General features: G+C 41.1%; 2 pseudogenes across 2 annotated transcripts; both read right to left on the bottom strand.

The window, feature by feature from the left end:
- Positions 1-7,259: 7,259 nt before the first annotated feature.
- Positions 7,260-8,275, bottom strand: LOC307152079 (trace amine-associated receptor 13c-like; annotated as a pseudogene). Its single transcript has one exon. The product of its transcript is annotated as a trace amine-associated receptor 13c-like (transcript).
- A 231-nt stretch (positions 8,276-8,506) lies between these two features.
- On the bottom strand, positions 8,507-9,574 carry LOC307152078 (trace amine-associated receptor 13c-like; annotated as a pseudogene). The gene has a single exon. The product of its transcript is annotated as a trace amine-associated receptor 13c-like (transcript).
- Between the last annotated feature and the right edge of the window lie 6,166 nt (positions 9,575-15,740).

Raw genomic sequence — 15,740 nt, 5'->3', positions numbered from 1 at the left:
TCTGTTCCGGCTGTAGAGCCCGTGCAGCAGGACAACTAGGTGAACGTGAGACGCTGTAGTCGCGGGACAAAACATCGCTCTTCAGCTCCGATTACCACACCAAATAGATTCTCCCCGCTCAGTAAAACACCCACTGTGAATATTAAAAGAAATATCTGATCATCCTCCATAACGCGGTCGCAATTTACACCTCATATCATTAGTAAACTGTTGCATTACCAAGGCAATGACTGATGCATTTATATTGCACTCCAAAGAACAGAGGTTAAGCAAAGATAATGGTTTGGCCTGACGGTGGAAAAGCATTTTAAGTGTCTTTTACTTTTTATTTACTCAATTAAAATTGTGATTAATTTGTTTCATGTTTATGATGACAATGTCTTCTTGTATCTCTGCGCAAACTTAAAAGACGCAAACCTGTTAAAATGTTGACGGCGTGCACATGCGTATTACGCGCTTAGTCTATAGGTATGCGCATTTGAATATGATGTCATGAACGCATGAACTAACTGTTCCGCATTTGTCATTGAGAGAATATGATGTAATTCAGATATATTTAAGATGGAAAAATGCGGTTTTACAGATACTAGGAACGTGACTTTCAAATGAAGATTGGTATCCAAGAGCACACCCAGGTTCCTAACCGACGACGAAGACTTGACAGAGCAGCCATCAAGTGTTAGACAGTATTTTAGGTTATTACGTGAGGACGTTTTTTGTCCAATAATTAGAATCTCTGTTTTCTCAGAATTAAGTAGTAGAAAATTACTAGTCATTCAGTTTTTTATATCAGCTTTGAATTCCGTTCATTTTGTGAATTGGTAAGTTTCGTCAGGGCGTGAAGAAATATAGAGCTGAGTATCATCAGCATAACAGTGAAAACTAATGGAATGCTTCCTAATAATATCTCCCAAGGGTAGCATGTACAGAGTGAACAGCAATGGTCCTAGTACTGAGCCTTGTGGTACTCCATACTGAACTTGTGATCGATAAGACATCTCTTCATTTACTGCTACAAAATGATACATGTCAGATAAGTATGATTTAAACTATGCTAATGCAAGTCTGTTTAAAGAATGTTGTGGTCAATAGTATCAAATGCAGCACTAAGATCGAGTAACACCAATAGAGAGATACAACCACTCTCGGATGATAAGAGCAAATAATTTGTGACTTTAATGAGAGCTGTCTCAGTACTATGGTACGGTCTAAATCCTGACTGGAAATCCTCGCAGATACCATTTCTTTCTAAAAAAGGAACATAGTTGTGAGGATACTAACTTTTCTAGTATCTTTGACAGAAAAGGTAGATTTGAGATCAGCCTGTAATTGACTAATTCTGTACGATCATGTTTTTTTTTTTTTTTGTTTTTTTCAAGCGGTTTAATCATAGCCAGCTTAAAAGTTTTTGGTACATATCCTAATGACAAAGATAAATGAATGATATTAAGAACAGGATCTATGACCTCTGGAAGCATCCCTTTCAATAGTTTAGTCGGTATGGGGTCTAACGTACACAGTGGTTAAAGTGGGATTTGGCAGGTGGGGGAACCCTCAAATTTTGTGTAGGTGCAACAGGGAAAAATGACTCACGTGGGACAACATATTGAGTATTGTGGTATAGTAATACTTTTTGGGACAAGAGTGTCACTGTGGCACAATACTTATTTCATACTTATTTTAATGTTTTTATTTAATGTTTTATCCACCTACATCTACACTGATATGATGATGTTAAAATTGCTGAACACCACGATATGGAACACAACCTTGTTTTTCACAATGTAAATGTAAAGATAAAAATGTGAAGTCAAAACTGACTCAAATGTGAGGTAGTTAGGGGGGTTCGGGGGCATGCTCCCCCAAGAAATTTTTGGATTTCTCTCACCTACATATGTGCAAAAAAAAAAAAAAGAAAAAAAAGAAATAGCTTTAAAATTTTGTCATTAGATATTTGTCAACACCTGCTCTCTCCTCATCTTCATCTTTCTCTTTCTCTCAGTCTTCTTATCCTGCCCTATTTTTCCCCTCCTAAAGATGAACTTTGACTGATAGTCTTTTCATTTTCGTCTGTGTCAGTGAAGAAAGTAAACAAAGGATCAACTGATATTTATATGTTTTATGAATCATTTTCTGAGACGAGTTAATTGACTCAAGGCTACCAGGAAAGCTGTAGCCTAAGTCAGTATTGCCAATAGGAACCTTCTACAAGCTGTGTAGTACAAAAACGTCTGTTTTTAAATGTTAAAAGTAATTTTAAATAATACAAATTATAGTCTACGTTTAACGCAGTTGCTGTAATTGGCAGACTTTCCCTTAGGCATCAAGCGCTGTGGAAACAAAGCATTCTCATAAATATAATATAATAATAAATAATAGGCTACATAATAAAATATATTACAAGGGAAAACAAATGTCCAGCGAATATCGAACCTGAAATTAACTGTAGCGCGCTCAACCACCGTGAGTGCATTCACGCATTAGTAATCGCTGGCGTTCAGCGGGGAGGGGAGGCGTGAACCGGTGTAGATGCACTTAAATCAGACAGGAGAACCGTGACTGAGAACGTAACGTCGGGAAGCGTGTTTGTGAAGGCGGGCCAGGGGGTGGTATTCAGTTTGATGAATGATGAGAATCATTGAATTTGATGAGAATGATTTGATTTGATTTGATTTGATTTGATTTTAATCTATTTATTTATTAATTTATCTGAGGTGCTGGAACGCAGTTCCGGACCGTTCCGGCCCACTTTAACCCCTGAACGTACATGTTGTTGATTTAGATAATTTGATGAGTTTAGAAAATTCTTCCTCTCCTATAGCAATGAATGAATCAAAGTTTTCCTCAAGGAGACCAAAATGCACTGCCTGATACGATACTGTAGTAGACGGTTGCAAAGTTAATAAAGTATAAAAATACAGTTATAATAAACATCCCTAATATTATCAATCTTGTAAGTTCATTAAGTCATGACTGCTGTGCTGCTTGGAAACGTCGGGGGTTGAAGTTTTATTTTTCGTTCTACTGTTTCAAATAAATACCTAGGTTTTTTTTTTCTAATAGGGTTGAAAAATAAGCTGATCTAGCAGCTTTTACGGCCTTCTCTGTATGCAATCTTGCTCTCTTTCCATGAAATGCAAAAAAAAAAAAACTCTAGTTTTGTTTTCTTCCAGTTGCACTACATTTTTCTGGCTGCTCTCTTAAGGGCCAAAGTGTGCTCATTGGACCCCGGCGTTGGACTATTTTCTTTAATCTTCTTTAAACGCAAAGGAGCGACTATGTCTAAAGTGCTGGAAATGAAAGAGTAAAGTTTCTTTCACAATACTGAGTTCTTCTAAGCTATTTGGGATGCTGAGGAGATGAAACTGATCAAAAATATTATTAATGAAGCAATCGTTAGTGGCAGAAGTGATAGGTCTAACATATTTGTAACACGGAGTCGGCTTTGCAGCCTTGGCTAAATGAAGTTTACACAAGACTAGATAATGATCTGAGATGTCATCGCTCTGCAGAAGAATTTCCACAGCATCAACATTTATTCCATGTGATGATATTAGATCTAAAGTATGATTAGGACTTTATGTGCAGCCAGTACTAACTCTGATAGAAATTCAGCAAATTCTTTGATAAAGTCTGTATGGTGGCCTGTATACAGTAGCCAGCACAAATTTCAACTGTGATTTATCATTTACACTAGATAGTTTTGCATTAAGCACCAACATGCCAAAATAATTATATTTGAAACAAAACTTCTCAGTAATTCTGAAGATATCACTATAAAATACAACAACACCTCCTTTGCCTTTCAGATGAGGCTCATGTTTATAAAAGTAATCTTGGGGGGTGGACTCATTTAAAGGGGTCATATAATGGTACATGCACTTTTACAAGTTGATTGTACTGAAATGTGTGTTGGCAGTGCCTTTACACAACCATCATAAAATGATAAAAATCCATCCAGTATTTTTTTTTTAATCTTCTTACATGTTTCCCCCATCTCAAATCATGCCCCTCCCACGATTGTTGATTGACAGCAGCGTTTCAACACAGACCCGCCCTCGCTCGTGAGCGAGCTGTCAAACATAGTCCGCGTGGACCGGCGCAGTCATTGTTGATACGCTGGAGCACTGTCTATGAGCAGAATGGCGTCTAAGCGATTGTGGTGTTCTGTTCTTGGGTGTAATAAGGAACACAGCAGTCATTTTGATGTTCCTAAATCCGAACCGCTGAAGACGCAGTGGCTGAGTTTGTTTTTGAAGGGAATATTCCCCACGATCAACAGCAATGATTTCATGTACTTGCGTGAATCATTTCACACACCAGAATGCTTTACAAACGAGGGTCAGTAACGTTATAAAGCTGGTTTTGCTAAGAAGCTGCTCCTGAAAAAAGGATCGGTACCAACTATTCGTGTTCCTGCTGCACCTCCAGAATAACTGAAGTGAGTGTAACGTTTTATTAACCTTTATATTAATATTTATATTAATCTTTGCAAATCGCTTGCTGCACGCTTCACGATGAATGTGGCTGTTTACACTCAGGGTACATTACGGCATGTTTTCTATGTACAACGTTCTCAATATAATTCATAATCCCACGTTTATAATGAACAACGCGTTATGGTTATTGTGTTATTGTGCTACAAACGATGTACGCATAGAACAGAGGGGCGGGGTGAGCAAAGCTCATTATCATTTAAAGACACATGCATTTAAACGGCGTGCTGAAAACAGAGCTGTTTTTGACCAGGTAAAATGAGTGTTTTCTTACCATACTAATGAGAATTTTTAATTAAAGTATATTACAGACTTTTAATTTAGACCCTAAAGAATCATATTAGCTTGTACAAAAATGGCATTATATGACCCCTTTAAAGTAAAGTAATTGTCTGGTTTTAGCCAGGTTTCTGTCAAACACAGCACATTCTAATCTGTAATCATATCATTAACAATAAGTGCTTATGAATTAAGGGATCGAATATTCAGCAGCCCAAGCTTTATCATTTGTTCATCTGTATTATATCTGTTATATCTGTTATCTGTTATATCTGTTTATTTGTTGAACATCAATTACATTTTTACCCTCAAATGGGTTTGGGAGTTTTTTTGTATTTCCTAATTCAGGGAACAGACACAGTCTCTATATGATATCTAGGTGAAAGAGTCTCTATGTGATGGGATTTATCTGACCTCGGTGACATGAGACAGCTAGCAGATGGTCAGTTTAGCCAGTCTGTCTGCTTCCTGACCTGAGCCCCAAATTGTCATGTTTGAGCTCAAAGACTATGTGCCATATTACTAGAGAGAAGAGCAGCACCATCCCAGGAGGGATGAATTCTACCTTGGCTACATGAGTAGACTCATGGGTCATGGCTTCAGAATGACACCGGTTCAACGTATAACGTGATTGGCCAAATCAATTCAACAAGGTAACAACACAAGCTTTGATTGGATCTCACTCCAGCCAACGTTTGTGATCAGCTAGCGAAATTAAATCTATTTGTATTAGGGATGGAACGGTACACGGAAGTCACGGTTCGGTTCATACCTTGGTTCAGACATCACGGTTCGGTACAAGTTCGGTACAATGGAGGGAAAAGCAAAACAAAAATGCAGAAGGCATTTTTATTTTTATTTTTTTTATTGTTCATGTCTGTACCACCAAAGGAAAATAAATGTCTTAAGCCTTGTATTTTTAAAATAAGTTTTATTAATAAAGTAAAGACATAGAAAAACATGAACAAATGTTGGTTTCACAAAAACATGGTTTTAGTCTAAAAATGTATTGATGGTGTGCTAAGCTAACATGCTATCTAGCCCAAGATCATAGACAGTAAAAGAAATGGACACAGCGACCCCATTGGATTCAACAGAGAAAAGTGAAGTCAATTAGAAGCTCTCACTTCCTGATGGCTGAGCGTACTGCACAGACTCAAACTGAGCTTGACGCTGTAGATGTGATGTGAGCAACCCGTCTGTCTTCTAGTAGCTGTGCCAAGAGAAATCTGAATCATTCCCTTCCGAAACTTGCAGAGACGGAGAGCGTGAGTAGGAGCTGTCCATGAACTAGGAGCAGGAGCAACTTTTACTAAGCATTCTGATTAATAATTTTGTCATTTTGCCTCCACGTCCCCCCGGTTGCCCGCGAGCTTCTCCTCCTGTCTATACGGTAATCTCTCTACAGTGCAACAGAGAGTCGCGTGGTTATGACGCAATCGTTAGCCTATTTTTACAAAAAAAGGCCATAATGTAAGATACAAGGTAATAGAGCCTTTTATACATTTTCGTGTTTCTTTAGAAATAAATAATGGAGAAATGGAGTCTTTAAACGCCTCAGATGTAAAGTTATTCGCTGTCAAAGTTACGGCAAAATGAATGGGAGTCAATGGAATGCTAACAGAAGGTGATGGTCTGCTAATCAATGGCGGCCCTCGGGGAAGCTTCAGTTTCTGGCTGATGGATTACCCCCTTGCCCAAGATGCACCTGCCACCTAGCTGTTATTTTTATGAAAAAAAATTAAATAGGAATGCTTACTGAAATGTTTCTTTTTTCAAGAAGGGCATTTGATACAATTTCAAATATGGAGTGAGAACTTCGATAAAATAAATTAGGGATTGAAACAGCATGAATAGCCTGTGAATAGCCTGTCGTTAGTAATTATAAAGCAGACAAAAGAAAAGCATATTTACAGCCATAACCAGGCCAGAGAGGTGTGAATGTGTGCAGGGGAGACTGAGACAATCTTTATAAACATTTAATTAAATACAGAGTTTTAGACTTATCATCTTCAGATTTTAAACATAACATGGTCAGACATGTGGCTTTAGCTGCAGTGCATTTCTAGATTGATACAATGCCAACTTCAGTATTATTTTCATGAAGATATTTCATAAAAATACATTTCTAATAACTTTACAAAACTTTGAAGCCATTTATAATTTTTTTTCATTATGACAATAATAAATTCTAAATATACAATAAACTGTGAAGTGTCAGCTTATAAATGAGACCATACTTGTGCTTTTAGTGCAAAGGGTTAATGGACTGTATCTGTTTTAGTTTGGGTATGCCATTTCTGGGCATTTTTCAAAAGTGGGGGTGCAGGCTAACGGGTTAATTGTTAAATTCTAATTTGGTGTGATATATATATAGTGTAAATTACAAAGATAAACTGTTAATCTACCTTTATGCCTGTATAACAATAATGCAGTTTATGTGAAATTGCTCTCAGAGTGAAGGTTTAACCTATTTAATTACAATTAATATTGTGTAAAAATATCAATCAGAGAGGATGCTGGCTGAAATATTTTCAGAGTTAGGATGTGTTTAACTGTCTTTTTAAACCAGAGATAAAATAAAGCATAGACCAGAGGATTCAGACCTGAGTTTGTGTACAAGACCCATGTCAAAACATTTATGGTTGTGGAAGAGATTACTGATATAGAACATATATAGTATGGAATAAAGCACAGCACTGTCACAATAATTCCTAATGTCAGAGCAGCTTTACTCTCAGATTTCCTCCTCACTGATCCTTCCATTACACATTTACCACCCTTCATCAGAGAGTTTATAACTTTCACTTGCTGATATACTACATAAATAATCCTCAAATATAAAGTTATGATCAGGATACAAGGAAAAATAAAAGACATGAACAGATCAACGATTCTCCAGGCAAAACCCTTCATAACAGAACACTCTCCATAAAGCATGTCTGTTCTGTGTGAAGTGTCAAAATATCAGCTATTAATTATAAAGGCAGTAATACAAGCTGAAGAGCAAACCCAGCTCAGACAGATGCTCATTAAAGTTTTAGTTGTGGTTATTTTCTGTGGGTACTGTAAAGGGTGACACACAGCCACATAACGATCAACAGCAACTAAAAATAAATTACTGAGAGATGCTGAAAGAGGCACATCGGTAAATATTGAATAGAATCCGCATAAAGTGTCTCCAAAGTACCAACACGTCTCAGTCAGCCTGGTGGCCTCTATGGGCATAACAAGTCCCATAAGCAGGTCGGCCACAGCCAGAGAGAGAGATCAGGTTTGTTGGAGTGTGAAGCTTCTTGAAGTGAGAGATGGAAATGATCAGCAGCAGGTTCAGAAACACAGTCCATGCTGACAGCAATGAAAAAAAAAACACAAACATTGTATTCATGTCTGGAGCGTTTCCCTTTGATACATGATGAGTTGATGGCAGGAAAGCAGTATTGAGTCTCATGATCTTCTGTCTCATAGTCCATGAGTGAGTCTCCTGCTGTTAGGAGTTTGTTCTGCCCTCCTTACTATCATTTCAATTATACAGTGTCTGGATCAGACCAACTAATCCTCTACCGGCCACACTGATGCTGCGTAATGACAATTATTTTATTTTAATAATCTCAACATATATGATTAAAAATTAAGAATGAAGACAAAAACTATTTGACAAATAAATGACAAAAAATAAACCAATTTAAATAAATGGCTTAAAATTAAGTACAGTACAGTTGGTCTTTGAATTATTCATAATCTGTATAAAGGTCTATGAGAGAGGAAGATGGCTCCAATATTTTAAGCCTTAAGATGTGTTTAACTGATATTTTAAACCAGCGGTAAAATAAAGCATAGATAAGAGGATTCAGACTTGAGTTAACATACAAAGTCCATATTAGAAATGTCACCATGGCAGAAGAGATTACTGTAGTCCCTGTCACATACAATATATAGTATGGAATATAGCAAAGCAGATAAACTGTCACAATGATTCCTAATGTCATTGCAGCCTTTCTCTCAGATTTCCTCCTCACAGAACCTTCCATTACACATTTTCCACCCTTAATCAGAGAGTTTAAAAGTTTCACTTGCTGATGTGCAACATAAAATATCCTTAAATATAAAACTATGATAAGGGTACAAGGTAACAAGAATGAAAACAACAGGTCTGTGTATATCCATGAAAAACTGATTATTAAATAACACTTTCCATAGCACACATCTGGTCTTTGGGAACTTTCAAAATATCTGCCACTAATTAAATAGCCAATATTGTAGGTAGAGGAGAAAAACCAGCAGACACAGATGCTTATTAAAGTTTTAGTTGTGGTGATTTTCTGTGGGTACTGTAAAGGGTGACACACAGCCACATGACGATCAACAGCAATTAAAACTAAATTACAAATAGATGTTGAGATAAGCAGTCCCATGATTATCATAAACAGATCACACAAAGTGTCTCCAAAGTACCAACACGTTTCAATCAGCTTGATGGCATCCACAGGCATAACAATAAGTCCAACAAGCATGTCGGCCACAGCCAGAGAGAGAATAATCAGGTTTGTTGGAGTGTGAAGTTTCTTGAAGTGAGAGATGGAGATGATCACTAGCAGGTTCAGAAACACAGTCCATGCTGACAGCAATGAAAAAAACACATACATGATATTGTATTCATATCTAGAGCGTATTCCCTTGACACATGATGAGTTGATGGCAGGAAAGCAGTGTTGAGTCTCATGATCCTCTGTCTCATTGGCCATGAGTGAGTCTCCTGCTGTTAGGAGTTTGTTCTGCTCTCCTTACTGTCCTTTCATTTATAAAGTGTCTGGATCAGACTGACTTACCCTCTACAGGCCACACTGACGCTGCATAATGACATAGGCCTAATTATTTTCTTTTAATAATCTCAACTTTGACATTGAAACTGCTGTTCATAAGAGACAAAAGAGAGACATGAAATTGTTTTTACACATTGCAATTACCAAACAATAGGTGTGTCAGTATAAAGTAAAAGAACATTTACTTTGTCACATCTGCTGTAAGTGTATCAGCACAGTCATTTACATTTACATTTTATTTTCATTTTAAGTTTAGTGAATTCTTATGTTTTTAGATTGTAATGTTACAATGTTAGAATGTAATGTGATTTGGTTATTCACTATGTTTGTTTTCATTGCCTTCAGTATGAACATTGTTTGTAGGACAATATTGGCCAGGATGTAAAAACATTTTTTAATTAAATACAGAATATATATATTTTTTAATTAAAATAGAAAAAAATGTAAATAATGAAATTTTACCATATATTGGTATTTTACAACCCTACCTTATGGCATGCTTTAAATGCTGAATTTTCCATGTTAAGCAGCAATGATACATTATTATCACTGTTAAATGGTTATTTAACAACTGACGACAGACCGGGTGGAAAGCGCCTCCGTTACGACTGTAACCTCGGGTCCCTGAAGACGGAACGAGACGCTGCGTCGAATTGACGCTAAGGGAACATTTTGCGTGATGATGTCTTGAAGCACATGTACAATCAGTCCAATGGTGTGGCAGAACGTCAGAGGTGGATGACGTCATGAACCAGGAAACTATAAAGCCTGTCCAAAACAAAGCAGCACTAGCTTCTTAAGGTCTGAGCAAGTCGCTTACAGGCATGTAGGAGATATGGCAGGTGACGCAGCGTCTCGTTCCCTCTTCAGGGAACCGAGGTTACAGTCGTAACCGAGGTGTTCCCTTTCAAGGGAACTCGCGTTGCGTCGAATTGACGCTAAGGGAATGTCTATACCAACACCACCATAGCGAGAAGTGTCTGTCCTGTGTGAAATCATAAGAGCAGCACTAGGATGAGAGCCCCCGAGACCCCGGAGTAGATCCTAAGTCCATAGAGTAAAATCTGACAAATGTATGTTGTGAGGACCACCCTGCCGCATCACAAACATCCTGAAGGGGCACTCCTGACAATAAGGCCTTAGAGGCCGCCATACTCCTAGTTGAATGGGACCGAACAGCCATAGGAGAAGGCTGTCCGGTCAACTCATAAGCAAGTGAGATGGCCTCGACCACCCACTTGCTCATTCTCTGCTTGGATGCTGGGGACCCTTTATTAGGGGGTCCAAAACATACAAATAATTGTTCGGTTTTATGCCACAGGACAGCTCTGTGGACATAAGCATCAAGTGCCCTAACTGGGCATAGCAAATTGTTCTTTTCCTGGTCCTGACAGAAGGCCTGCAGTACTATGGATCTGGCCACATTAGTGGAGACCTTAGGAACATAACCTGGTCTGGGATGGAGGAACATTTTCACCATGCCAGGAGCAAATTCCAAGCATGAGGGTGCCACCGACAAAGCCTGAAGATCTATTCTTTTAAGAGATGAGATAGCGAGGAGGAACAGAGCTTTCAAAGTAAGAAACCTGGCTGAAACTTTCTCCAAAGGCTCAAAGGGAGCCTGGGAAAGGCCTTGGAGGACAATTGCCATGTCCCATGTCGGAACCCTGCCTCAGCCTCAAAGTGCCACGGAGGAAACGAGATACCAAGGGGTCTTTACCCAAAGACATTCCACCCAAAGGAATGTGGTAAGCACCTATGGCCGCCACATAAAATTTTTAAGTGGACGGGGATAGACCTGCAGTGAACCGCTCCTGCAGGAACTCCAGCACTGTACCAACCGGGCAGTTAACTGGGTCCAACTGACGGTCGCTACACAATGAAGTGAAAACCTTCCACTTCAGGGCATAAAGTTTCCTTGTGGAGGGAGCTCTGGATTGAAGGATGGCCTATACAACCTCAGTTGAGAGAGCTGACCCTATGAGTTCGGCCTCCTCGGAGGCCAAACCCACAGGTTGCATAGTTCGGGTCGAGGGTGAAGAATAGAGCCCTCTGCTTGGGACAGAAGGTCCCTCCTGACAGGAAGCTCCAGTGGGCGCCCGTCGAGGAGAGACTCTAAGTCGGAAAAACCAACCTCTGCCCAGCCAATGGGGGGGCTATAAGGAGTAGGCATAGATGGTCCCTGCGAATTCTCTCCAGAACTCCTGGGAGCAGAGCGATCGGGGGAAAAGCGTACAAACGTAGCCGTGGCCACGTCTGTACCATCGCATCCAGTCCAAGAGGAACTGGATGCGAGAGGGAGAACCAGAGTGGACAGTGAGACGTCTCTCGAGACGCAAACAGATCCACTTGTGCCTGGCCGAATACACTCAATATCTGCTCCACCACCTCGGGGTGGAGCCAGTACTTCCCTGGGCCTCGGCCCCTGTCTCGACAGGACGTCTGCTCCTATATTCTGGGCTCCAGGGATGTAAGCTGCTCTGATTGAAAGCAGCTTCCCCTGAGACCACACTAGGATTTGGTGCGCCAGTTTGCACAGCGGACGCGAGCGCAAACCCCCCTGGTGATTTATATAGGCGACCACCGATGTGTTGTCTGATTGGACCAAAACATGGTGGCCCCTGAGATCTGGGAAGAAATTCTTGAGGGCAAGAAATACAGCCAGCATCTCCAGGCGATTGATATGCCAGGAGAGATGATGGACCCCCCATAGACCCTGAGCTAAGCATCCTTTTAGGATCACTCCCCAGCCCATGAGGGAAGCATCTGTCGTTAGCATCTCGCAACGACAAGGAGCTCCCAACACGGGACCTTGGGACAAGAACCAAGGTTTCTTCCACATAACCAGGGCCCGTATGCATCACCGCGTAACCCTGATCATGCGAAAGGGGTTGCCCCTCGGGGAAAATCCTTTGGACCTGAGCCACCACTGTAGGGGTCTCATGTACAGCAGGCCAAAAGGATTCATGTTGCTGCCATCAAACCCAACAGTCTCTGAAACTGTTTGACAGTGAGTGACTGACCTAGCTTTATCCTTTTCACAGCTGACAGGATAGACTCTATGCGTGCAGGTGATAGGCATGCCCGGATCGACATAGAATCCCAAACCACGCCTAGAAAAGTGGTCCTCTGTAGTGGAGAAAGCACACTCTTCTCTGCGTTTAGCCATAACCCCAATTCTCTCATGTGGGCGAAAACGACATCTCGATACTGAACCGCCAACTGATACGACTGAGCTAGAATCAACCAATCGTCGATGTAGTTAATGATGCGAATACCCTGCAGACGAAGTGGTGCCAGGGCTGCATCTAAGCATTTCGTGAAAGTGCGGGGTGATAGTGCTAGGCCGAATGGAAGAACTCGATATTGCTTCCCGAAAGCAAACCTCAGGAACTTCCTGTGATATGGAAGGATGGAAATGTGGAAGTATGCGTCCTTGAGATCTATTGTGATAAACCAGTCCTCGGATCTGATCTGTGGCACGATCTGTCTCAATGTTAACATTTTAAACTTTAGTTGCATGACTGACTCGTTCAGGACTCTCAGATCCAAAATGGGACGCAACCCCCCATCCTTCTTTGGAACAATGAAATACAGACTGTAAAACCCAGTGTCCCTGCTGGAGGGAGGTACATGTTCTATGGCCCCTTTCTCTAGCAGGGTTTTCACTTCTTGTTCCATTACCAGAACCTGCTCGGGGCCTACCACAGTGGACAGGACCCCCATAAACCTGGGCGGGCGAGACCCTAACTGTATTTGATAACCCTTTTCTATGGTCTGCAGAACCCAACGAGAATCATTTGGCAGTAGTTTCCACGCTGCCAAAAAATTCTACTAGAGGTACCAGCCTCTCGAGACTGGTTTCTGGATTAAGTTGTTGTTGAGTGGTCAATTCGTCACCCTTTAATGGTGCACCGGCGGGAAACGACTGAACTGACTGCTCTGGGACCCTCCTCGGAGGGGACGGGCATCCCAGGACCACTACGTTTCTGGGTGGCCTCTGAGATATGTGCTTGCCGGAGACCGCTGCGCCCTGAAGCACACAAGGTGGCAGGGTTAGCGTAACAGTCCCCTGAGGGCACTGAAGGGAGACGGGCACCGTATAGTGAGGTGTTGACCGCTCTGCTTCGGGGGGGGGGGGGGGGGGGGTGAGACTAACCTCATTGGCCTGCGCCCTCGGGCGTCAGGACCTTTTTCCTGCAGCCTTCTTGGAAATAATGACAGTCCGCAGATCCGTCTTACCCCTTGAAGGCTGCGGTTGAGCGCGCTGCTTTTGAGTGGCACGGTGTGAGGAGCTGGCTTTAGACGTTTGGGGCTGCTCCTGCTCAGCAGCCCCGGAGACATGAGTTCGGCGGTGGAGGAGTTTCTGGAATGCAGCCGCTTGCTTGGTTGATTCCTGAATAGTCGATTCGGCCGATAGTTTTAGCCATCTCCTTGGCAGTTCGCAAACCGTGTCTGGGCCAATACCCCCGCCCTCATCCAGGTCTCCTAACAGTTTGGCTTGGTGAGCCTGCAGCAGCGACATAATGTGAAGGCACACTGCAGCCTGACCAGCCGACGCATAAGCCTTACCCACCAAAGCTGACGTAACTCTAACGGGCTTAGTGGGTAATACCGGGACCTTAAGGGAAGATGCTGATTCAGGGGAGAGATAGCTCGCAAGCGTCTCTTCCACCTTTGGCATCTCCCCATAACCGTGCTCTTTATAATTCGATATAGAGGAATAGTGAGATGTTTGTGTACTGTAGACACTATTTGAAAATGGTTTCTCCCACGATCCCGGCACCTTGGTGTGGAGGGATTGGAGTGTCCGCAATGGAAGCACTTCACCGTGATCACAGCCAGCGCCCTCGAGCGCTGACCGTGCATGCAAACAATGCACAAAACGTGCATCACCAACCCATGATCCACCTGGGTCCATCACTGATGCTGCAACTTAAAAAAAATAAACATTAAAAATAGAAAAAATTACAAAAAGTTCTTCGATTTATCGATTGTTATTTTGTAACAGAAAATAATCTGTCACCTAAAATGTGGGTTAGAATCTGCCCAAATATTAGACATTCATATTCATATCTTAAAGAGGTACTTCACTCTGGTGTACTCGCAACTACAATACTATTTTGTCCATCATATCGATGGTATCATGATACAGTGATTCTGAAATAGCCTACTCTATTCATTGCCAGACAATCTGATCTACGATATATCTTGATGTAGACCTATGTGTAACAGGAGAGGCAAAAAAGTGTTTGTTCAAAGTATTTATTGTATTTATTCAAGACATTGTGATGTCTGTTTCAAAAACTGACCACTGAGATGAACATGTCTTGCAAAGTGCACAGTGCCTGAAAACAAAACATTTCTGAACTTCTGAAAATAAAAGAAATACATAAATAACAAAACTAGTGGTGGGCCGTTATCGGCGTTAACGTGCTGCGTTAACGCAAGACTCTTATCGCGCGATAAAAAAAATATCGCCGTTAATCTATTCTCAAAGTTGGGTTGGGAGCTGCCTCTATACTACACAAGCTATGATGACGCAATCTACCCGCGGCCGCGAGGTAAACCCGGCTGCAACGCATCATAATTCGTCGTCATCTTAAGTAAACTGCTGAAAGTGAAAGCTTTGGTTTTGAAAGTGAAAGAAAGGTTTGGATTTAAGCCGTCCAACGAGCAGCAGCAAACTATATAGACAGAGTGTGTGGGGTAACAGTTCAGTAAGTTAACACACGACTAATCCGTTCTACCACCTCAAATTCAAAACGAAACATATCAGCGCGCGCGTATTATTCCCAATATATCTTAGTGGTGTAGCACATAATCTCTGTCTGCGCCCGATTTTAAGAATCGTTGTTGTGTTTCTTTTTAACTGAAAAGACATCAGTTAGACAATATTCTAATTTTAAAGGAGAACTTGGAAACTTTTTTAACTTAATAAACCTGCCTAGAATTCATTTGGATGGTTAAACAACCTGTTCTGGTGATATTGGTGACTTTCCCCGCTCCCCCCAGCCATAGGCGCCGATGTATGTTTTCCTCCGTGGGTGCTCATGGGAGCACGCCCTTTAAAAAAAAAAAAAAAAAAAAAAAAAAAAAATTTTTTGCATTTCAGAACCTTAGGAAATGGACAGCTGCCGAC

Source organism: Squalius cephalus, assembly GCF_949319135.1.
Source record: "Squalius cephalus genome assembly, chromosome: 24".
In the NCBI taxonomy this organism is placed as follows: domain Eukaryota; kingdom Metazoa; phylum Chordata; class Actinopteri; order Cypriniformes; family Leuciscidae; genus Squalius; species Squalius cephalus.
This window is presented reverse-complemented; position numbering and strand designations above follow the sequence as displayed.